We start from the raw sequence: 9112 nt of genomic DNA, 5'->3' as shown, positions 1-9112 counted from the left end.
GGAAAAAAAAAAAATCTTCACTTAACCCTGCAGTTCCAGCTACTACTAAATCGATCCTCCCATTTTCAGCCAAATTCATAAAAAAGAGAACTTCTATTTCCTTTACTGATATTCGCCCTATTGTGGGAGAAACACACCCAAGTACTTGCCCCAAGAATGTGAGACTCAGACCTCTTCAATCCAGAAGAAAATTTTATTTGAAGTTTTATTTGTACAGCCTTCCAATCTCATATTGGTCTGATCAGCCATGGTTTGTGGTTTTAACTAATAGACTAGTCTGAGGACTAATCAGGCAGGCTGATGGAGTGGCCTCTTTGGAGCTGATAGAATAGCAGCTTTCCAGGTGTGGAGTAGCAGCTCCAATTAGGAAATATTAGCATCATAGGCCTAGGCTGATGGAGAAGCAACTCTTAGGGTGATGGAATTGCCTAAAAGATAATGGAGTAACAACTCCAGTGTGAAGTAACAGCCCCACCTGTAGAGTGGCATCTTCCTCTGTAGAGTAGCAGCTTCTGTCCAGTGTGAATCAGGGTTGGCATATTTATTAATTAGAGTCTGAGGGCTTCTCCCATTCTAGAGAAATCTTCACCTTTCCTGAAAACCCTGGGAAATGGGCATGACCAAATTCAGGTGGAGGTGTATTTTCGGGGTTGACATTGTCAACAAGAAAAAACACAGAAATATTAAATAGTCAAAAATCACTCTTTAATCAAGGAAAAAGGGGTTAGTGCTACTAATAGGACAACAGAGCTGCTTTCAAGACTGCACAGAGTCAAGACGCCCTGGTCACCAGCCCCTGGGAGTGGCACCGAGGAACAAAAGAACTTGGGGAACCTATATACCACTCTAGATGACCTGGGGGGTTTAGGATTAGAGGGACAGTTGATTGACTTTACAGTGGTAAGAAAGGAAAATGAAGAGTTCCAGACAGGAATAATAGTGAGAGGCTGATGGCCAACAAAGGACACAAAAGGGAAAGACTCAGCCCAGGGCTGGGTCACCTTGGTCATGGACCTTAGCCTAGGGGGAGAAACCATTGGGACAAAAGGGATGCTTAATATTGGATGGGATTAGCTGTTCCCACCCAAACTACCAGGAAGTTCACTGTCTGGTGAAGAGGGACCTTCCCTCAGGGGGAAACCTCTCTTGTGACAAGGTCAAAATCTAGGGTTTCTATACTCTAAATAAACTGGGGATCTCTATAATTCCATGTTGACACACACCCCTTTTGGTCAAGACCAAACATTGCTGACCAAACAAATGGACAAATGAGTAATGCTATATGGGATTGGACTCCATTCCCTACTGGTGGGAAAGTCTAGGGACACAGATATTGGTGATTGGCCTTTGGGAGCATTCCCCAATGCCATGGCACATTGACAATTGAGCCAGAAAGGCAGGCAGTCTGCCTTTGGCAAAGAAAGTAACTAACAATCAAAACACTGCCCCATTTCCCAAAGTCTTAAGTCTTTCACTTCTGGTGGGGCCTGATGATGCCTTCAGCCTCCTCTCTCCCAGACTTCTGTCCTCTGGCAGACTCCTTCTTTGGTATCAGACCGCCTCCTTGCTGTTGCAAGAGAAAACTTAAGAGAAATCCATAAACACATTCTTTAACAGGACTTGATCAACTCCCTCTATGCTTACTCACTACAAAGATTATCCACGCTGCTAACCTTAAATCTGCAATTTCATCTTATTAATTTTTAATGTCTTTTCCACACAAATCATAAAATCATGTAATTTACATGCTTAATCAGAAAGATTGCCTTACTTTACCAAAATATAAAAACCCTACAAACTGTAGAAATATAAAAATAGAAACAAAATCCATATCACAGGTTACTCGGTACTTGGTAAATCTGGAAATGGCCCTACCTCCTGTTTGTGGCCAAAAATTAAAAATATTGTTTAGCACCAAGTAAGCTTCTAACTAGATATTTTATCATCCAAAAATCCAACACCACATTAGAATGACAACTTCCATCTTCAAAACTATTTTTAAAGTCAAATTTAAGTTTCAATATTGAAATGGAATTCTCACTATTAAAAATGCTTCTGAATTTTCCTAAATTTAAAACCTTATACACTCAACTCACACACACCCCTTTAGGGAGGTTGAGATGCTAGGGATTTTGAAATTGATTTCATTCCTTTTTAGCTACTTAACCATAACCATGCTCCGGATTTAAAATAAATTTATCTTCTATTACTAACAATTATTTCTAGGCTCCATCGTTCTTCCTAACTTCTTCTGATACTACTTTGGGACAACCTAGCACTCTGGAATCTTTGCTGCAAATTCTCAAATTAACAGATGTTACATTCAAACCTTAGTCAGGTAAAATGCCCCTATTTTAAACATTTCCTATTTCAACTAAATTTGGGGAATAGCTCTGTCCTTTCTAGGTTCTCTACTTAAACTTTGCTCAGGGTAAATAGAATTCTCAGGGGAAATAAAATGGCCAGTTTTATGTCTGCTACAGAAATATTTCTAAAGTCAATGAAAACAATGAGACACAATACTTATCGGGACCCAATATCTTGGGGCTCCTTCGGATTTCTCCTAGGTGTCTTCTTCAGGAATCCTTCAGATTCTAGGCTACAGGAAAATCTTGTCCAGGCTTTGGACTCCTAAGAAGCATCTTGAAATAAAACTTTAATAGGTTTTACTCACTTCACCCACACTCCAGAATTGGGGTGATAAAATACAGGACATTCCTAGAAATTTTAGTTTACCAGGTGAGAAATTCCTTTATTAGCAGTCATGTGCCAAGTTCTCTCCAATTAAAAAGTAAAATTATCAGTAATCGGTTTATCAGTTATCAGTAATCACTGGTCTTTTAAAACAAAAAATTATCTATTGTAATGGTTGCACTCTGGAAATTTACCTTAAAAATTCAAAATTAGGTTATTCAAAAATCAGGTTATAGTTCATGATTCTTTTTACCTTTTAAAAAAACCAAAACCCATTGCATTTTTCTCCAAACACAAAATTTAGGATTATTAAGAAAGCTTAAAAGTTACCTTTAACTCTGAATACCTTTACAATTCCTCTCCCTCCCTCCCTCTCTCTCTGTCTCTGTCTCTGTCTCTCTCTCTCTCTCTGTCTCTCTCTCTCTGTCTCTGTCTCTGTCTCTGTCTCTGTCTCTCTCTGTCTCTCTCTGTCTCTCTCTGTCTCTCTCTCTCTCTCTCTTTTGCTCTAATTTACTTTTGGCTCCAAGTTTGCCTTTCTCTTATCCATGCCTCAAACCACCTTGGCCTAAGGCTAAAGCCCCTCCTAGAGAGGAAATTTATTGGGTCAGTTTAAAATGTTCAAGGTTTCCTTACCCTTTAAAGCAATACCTTTTCCCTAATATTTCTTGTCATTTACACCAATTCAATGACCAGTCAGGTCTGTAGTTGACCATCCTAAAATGAACTTTCTTTACTCTAGAACTTACACACACCTTGCTATTGGAAAACAATTAACAGCTTGAGAATAAATGTGAAATTATAGCAATCAAATAACCAAGTTAGTACCTAGAATAAAATACACCTTGTTACTAATATTAACTGCGCTTGATACACAATATTTCATACATTAACCAGACCAAAACTTTGGAAAGAAAGATTAGACCTTAAAGTTAAGAATTTCTGAACCTCCTTTTGCCTCCTGCTGGATATTCCCATATCCAGATCACCAGTTCTGGTCTCACCTCTTCAACTTTTGGGAGGAATTCATTGTTAACACAACTTTCAGACATTATTTGCTAACATTTAAATCACAAGCATTTGAAGTTATTGTTGAAGTCTCTGCCTAAGAAATCCATTAGACATATAATACAAGCAAAAGCCCACAGAAACATTTAAGAAATCCAGAACTTAAGTTCTTAAGTTTCTATGAGAAGCTTCTTCCTTATTTTTTTTTTTGCAAAACTTTGTAACCATTTAAACCTTAAGCCAAGGCATTTCAATTCATGAAGAAACTTTCTCTCTTTTAATCAACTTAAAGCAGTTACTCAGACTCTCAATTGAACACTCAGGCTCTCACACTCCAGCTCTAGTTTCCCATTCAAAGCTTTCAGTCAGCCTTTCATGCCTCTGACGAGCTCTCCTGGCCCTCACCTCTCTGATTCTTTCCCTTCTCCTGGTCTATGGACTGTTCTGACCAGGTTTTTCCTCGGGTGCATTCCTCAAGCCTTTGGTTGGAGAAACCATTGGGACAAAAGGGATGCTTAATATTGGATGGGATTAGCTGTTCCCACCCAAACTACCAGGAAGTTCACTGTCTGGTGAAGAGGGACCTTCCCTCAGGGGGAAACCTCTCCTGTGACCAGGTCAAAACCTGGGGTTTCTATACTCAAACTAAACAAACTGGGGATCTCTATAATTCCATGTTGACAACATGAACATAGGGAATAACAAAAGACAGTTTGAGGTATTCTTCTGGAATGCCAGAGTCAAAAGTACACAGGTACCTTGTTACCAAGGTGGCCTAGGCCTGGTATGAGTCTTTCCCTTTTTGTATCCATTGTAAAGCATCAGCCCCTCACTATTATTCCTGTCTGGAACTCCTCATTTTCCTTTCTTACCATTGTAAAGTCAATCAACTGTCTCTCTCACCCTAAGCCCCTAGTTCATCTAGAAAGGTATTTAAGCTCCCCAACTTTAATGGCTCTTCAGCGAAATTTTCATTCTCCTACATTTGGCATTTCCCAGGGGTCAGTAACCAGGGCGGCCAGAATTAAATCCTCGGACTCTGTGTGGTAGCTCTGTTGTCGAGGCCTACTAGTGCTGAACCCCTTTTACCCTTGATTAAAGAGTGATTTTTGACTATTTAATAGTTGTGTTTTTTCCAGTTGACATTAATGGAGGTCCCACCAAGATCCAAAGTCCCACCTGCCTGAGCCCTCCTGCTAATGAAGACCCCCAAGACTTGAGGTACCTCACACAACCTGTTTGGGGTTGGGTCAGGAGTCTGGTTAGCAAAGGGCCAGGTAAGTGACTCTCAGAGGTAGGACTCGCATCTCATGTATTTGGGAGTGACTCGCTCTTTAATTAAGGGATTGTTAAGTGGGCCTCTGTGGGGTACACAGAGAGCCGCATTAGTCTAGAGCTACCTGGGTGCTGCTGGACACGGGTAACAGTATGTCTGTGATCCCAAAAATCGAGGTGGGGGCAGCCAGCAACCCGAGGAACCACCTAATGATACAGCCGTTTTTAAGGTTTGAGAAGATGAGAAGATGGCAGGAAATGGCAGAGTCTGGCCCCAGCGTATATTGGACAACATGTGTTATGCAGTAAAAATCAACTGACCCTCACTGTAAGGGACAACTGAATGTTCTGGGCAAGATCCCAGGAATTACAGGACCCCAGTATGCTAGTAGTCACGCAGTCACCTACCTTTCATGTCTGCCCAAACGCCTACCTGATATGCCCACCTTCGTGTCCTTTCTTGTCTGTCCAATATCGCCCACCTGTTATGTCTATCTGCCAACCTAGCCAAAATCATTGATTAACAGAATATCCTAAAAATACTGTCATTCCCCATCAAGTAACTCAAGGATGACTGCTTTAACCAATATAAACTCCACTCTGACTCTGCCTCTTCAGAACCCCTTGATTGGGCTCCCCTAGCGCTGCTAGTAATAAGCTTCCCCTTGCCTTAATTGCATTGTCTCCGTGTGCTCCTTGTGTGGTCTTCCACTTGAACCCTAACATATGGGGGCTTGTCCAGGATGGAAATGACCCCCTGAGAACCACCGGGACAAGAGAAGTTCTCTCCCAGCTTTCCTGACAACTCTCCAGGGGTGAGCAGAGTATCTGTGCAGTGTAATTGGTTGTGTGACTGTGACTGATGGGGAACAGATCATGGAATTAGGGCATATGGCTAAGTGATCTGGCTAGCCCCTCCGCCTCGGGGTTTATACAAGGGGACCTACGCTAAGCCAAATTCTGCTAAGTGGTCTGGTTCCACCTGTGTATGAGTGAGGATGGCCAACTTTGCAGTTCCTGTTTCCCCCGAGGGACCAAGTCGGGAAAGTTGGGAAGCAAGTCCATTAAGAGGGGTGGGAAGGGAGTCCCACGAAAGCTTGGAGACAGGTATATGGAACTTTAGAAGGTTGGAGGCCTTCTATGGAACTTCAGAAGTTTGGAGGCCTTCTGTCCTCCGGGAGATAAGGGGGAGCCCAGAATTGGAGTCCCTGGCAGAATTAAATTCCAGGAAGCCCCATAGAGGATGCGCTATGGGCACAGATTAAGTAAAAGGGCACTGTGCACTGCAGGCACAGGACAAGTAAAAGGGACATTGGGTTTTTTTAGAAGGGCACCAGGGAAGGTGGGCTGGATCCCTGAGCAAGCTCCAACCCCTGTACAAATTTTGTGTGGTTCCACAAAAAGGATTCTTTGTCTTTTTGTCTGTCTGTCTCTTTGTCTGTCTTGTTCTCTTTGTTATCTGTGTCCCCGACCAAATGCCCTATATCCTGACCTGGCAGGACCTGGTCTTGGATACTCCCCCGGGGTCTGTCCCCTGGTGTTGGCCACCAACCCCTCTACCATCCTGGTAGCCAAGGAACCAACCCCAACCCCTCCCGTGTTGCCCCCTTTGAAGTCCCCACCCCTGGACCCCCCATTAACCCCACCCCCATACATCCCTAGGTTTCCTCTCTTCCCAGTCTCCAGCTACTGGTGTAGAACTCTTGGTCAGCAGAAAAGGAGTTAAGCCAAAAACCCAGTGGAGCAATGGGCTGACCCACTGACATGTCCTTTCTGCTCCACTGGCACTCAAAGGAGCTCTTCCCCAGCCCCAGGTATAACCCACTCAGAGCTGGATGGGCTAGATGGTGGGGGCTGGGGTTGGGTGGGCTGAAATGGGAGGACAAGTCTGTGGCCTGGGTGGATTTTTAGGACAATCAAGGATTTGGGGTTCCTGCCTGGGAAAATCTTTGCTCTCCCTAAGAGTTGGTGATCCGGGAGAAGAAGGGTAACAAGTTTGTATCCTGTGTGTGGTTGTAGATCCTTGGGTTTCCCCCTCCCCTTCCTCCCAATGCCGCCTCCGCTGCCTACCCCCCTTCTGAGAACAACCCCCCTTCTTACACAATGGCCCTCCCCGTCCAAAAGATTAATTCTAAGGGTTGATGCAACTTGGGAGTATTGCTAATGATTTTGATATGGTACAAATGTAATTTCATGTATTATTGTTTGTCAGTTAAATGTGAAATGTTAGCCAGATTTTTATTGAGCACAAAAACTCATGGTTAGAGGTTTGTTTTGTTAGATCTTGCAATGCATAATGGTTTCAGTGAATTTGAGAATTGTTCAAATGTGATTGATAGCCAGCCTGACACAGAGAGGAAATGTTTTATTCTATAAGACAGAAAGTGTACTGGCTACTTACAGATGTGCTTATTCTAGAATTTAAACTTGGGATTTTTCAAATCAGATGTTATTTTAATTTATGTGCTGTGTAAACCTTAAAATTTCTTAGACTTATAAATGTTGGAAATTTCACCATTGGGAAATTTCATACTTGAAAAATTTCCTATTGATAATGGGAACTCTATTGGAATGTGAACCCCATTGGCATGGGAGGTTCCTCCTCCTCCCTTCTTAAGATTACTTTAGGACAGAAACCTTTTGCTGAACAATGGAAAGGGCTTTGACCTATGCTTAAGCATAGAACAGGAAGTTCTTTGAGTCATGATTGATTTTAGAATTGATACAATAGAGATACTTGGAATGACAGAACCAGGTCTTGGAAATTTCAATCTCCACCCTACTCAGTCCTAACAGGATTTAGGAAGGGCTGCAGCATAGATCAAAATTTAATTATTCCAATCTCTACCCTACTCAGGGTAACAGGATTTAGGAAGGGCTGTAGCAAAGGATCAAGATTTAATTATTTGAGAATATGACCTTCAACAGACATGTGCAAAGCCACAGACCTCTGGGCGGTCCTGGGTTAAGCTAGAGCCACCATTGGCACAGGGAAGACATGGACAGTGATTGGTAGATGTGAGAACTGAGGGGAGGGAACTTGGATGGTTTCCTTAAAGATAGAGGGGTCTGAGGACTGAGGGGTGGTTGGTTGGAGAGTTTTGGCTCTGAGTGGTTGGAGAGGTGCTCTGAGAAGCTTGCTCTGAAGGAAGCTGGAGGTGGAGGCCCCTGAGACTGTTTCTCCATTTTGGTCACGTGAGTAATAGGGACTGATCTCCTTTCTTTGCCCCAGCTATCTAAGGGCTTGGACCTTTTGGCCCAGCCTAAACAGAAGGGGTATTTAAGCCCTATTCCCTTCTCTCTCTCTCTCTCTCTCTCTCTCTCTCTCTCTCTCTCTCTCTCTCTCTCTCTCTCTCTCTCTCTAATACCTTTCTTCATCCTGTTTGTAATTAAACTCCATAAAAGGTAGACTGCTGACTTAAGTTTTCATTTAGGAATTACATAGCTGAATTCCTTGGCAACCTTAAATTAATATATATCAGTCTTTTAAAGTGATTTCCTTGTCACAGCTGTCAGAACTAGCAACAAGTATTCATTTGACACACAAAAAGTTTTTAAAGTGGGTAATCTGTGCATAGGATTTAATGACACCAGTACTGAGCTAAATGGTGTTTTCTTTGACTAAGGTTACATGAATTGTTTTTAAAATGTGCAAAATGCATAGAAAGGAATTTGGGACCTAGAGATGAACATATATTCAGATTATGTGTGTGTTTGTACTATATTTGTACCAACAAAAAAGGTTAAGGGCTTATGATATGCAAACTGTATGTCCTTAACAAGACAAATTTGACCAGTCCTGAAATCAAGAAGGGCTTGAATTCTAGTGTGAAATAGATACAACAAATTATAAATTGGAATAATGTTGATGGAATTTAGGGCATGTGACAATGTTTTGAGCTAAAAGAAGACTAAACTAGTGGTTCTATTCTACCTGAGACAGAGATTTGAGAGGAGTGCAGGTAGATGCTTTGAACTTCAGTTTGGTTACACACTGAGAGATTACTAAAGGACTTAATCAAAGTTATTTGGAAGTTGTGGAGTTCAAACTATAATCCACTGAGAGTAAATTATCATGAAGGTGCTTTGATACATTCACAATTTTAAGCTAAGCCCACTTGTTAAAGAAGGATGGAAC

Source organism: Monodelphis domestica, chromosome 3 (assembly GCF_027887165.1).
Source record: "Monodelphis domestica isolate mMonDom1 chromosome 3, mMonDom1.pri, whole genome shotgun sequence".
NCBI classification, from domain to species: Eukaryota; Metazoa; Chordata; class Mammalia; order Didelphimorphia; family Didelphidae; genus Monodelphis; species Monodelphis domestica.
The sequence above is the reverse complement of the archived record's forward strand: the minus strand, read 5'-3'. Positions refer to the sequence as shown.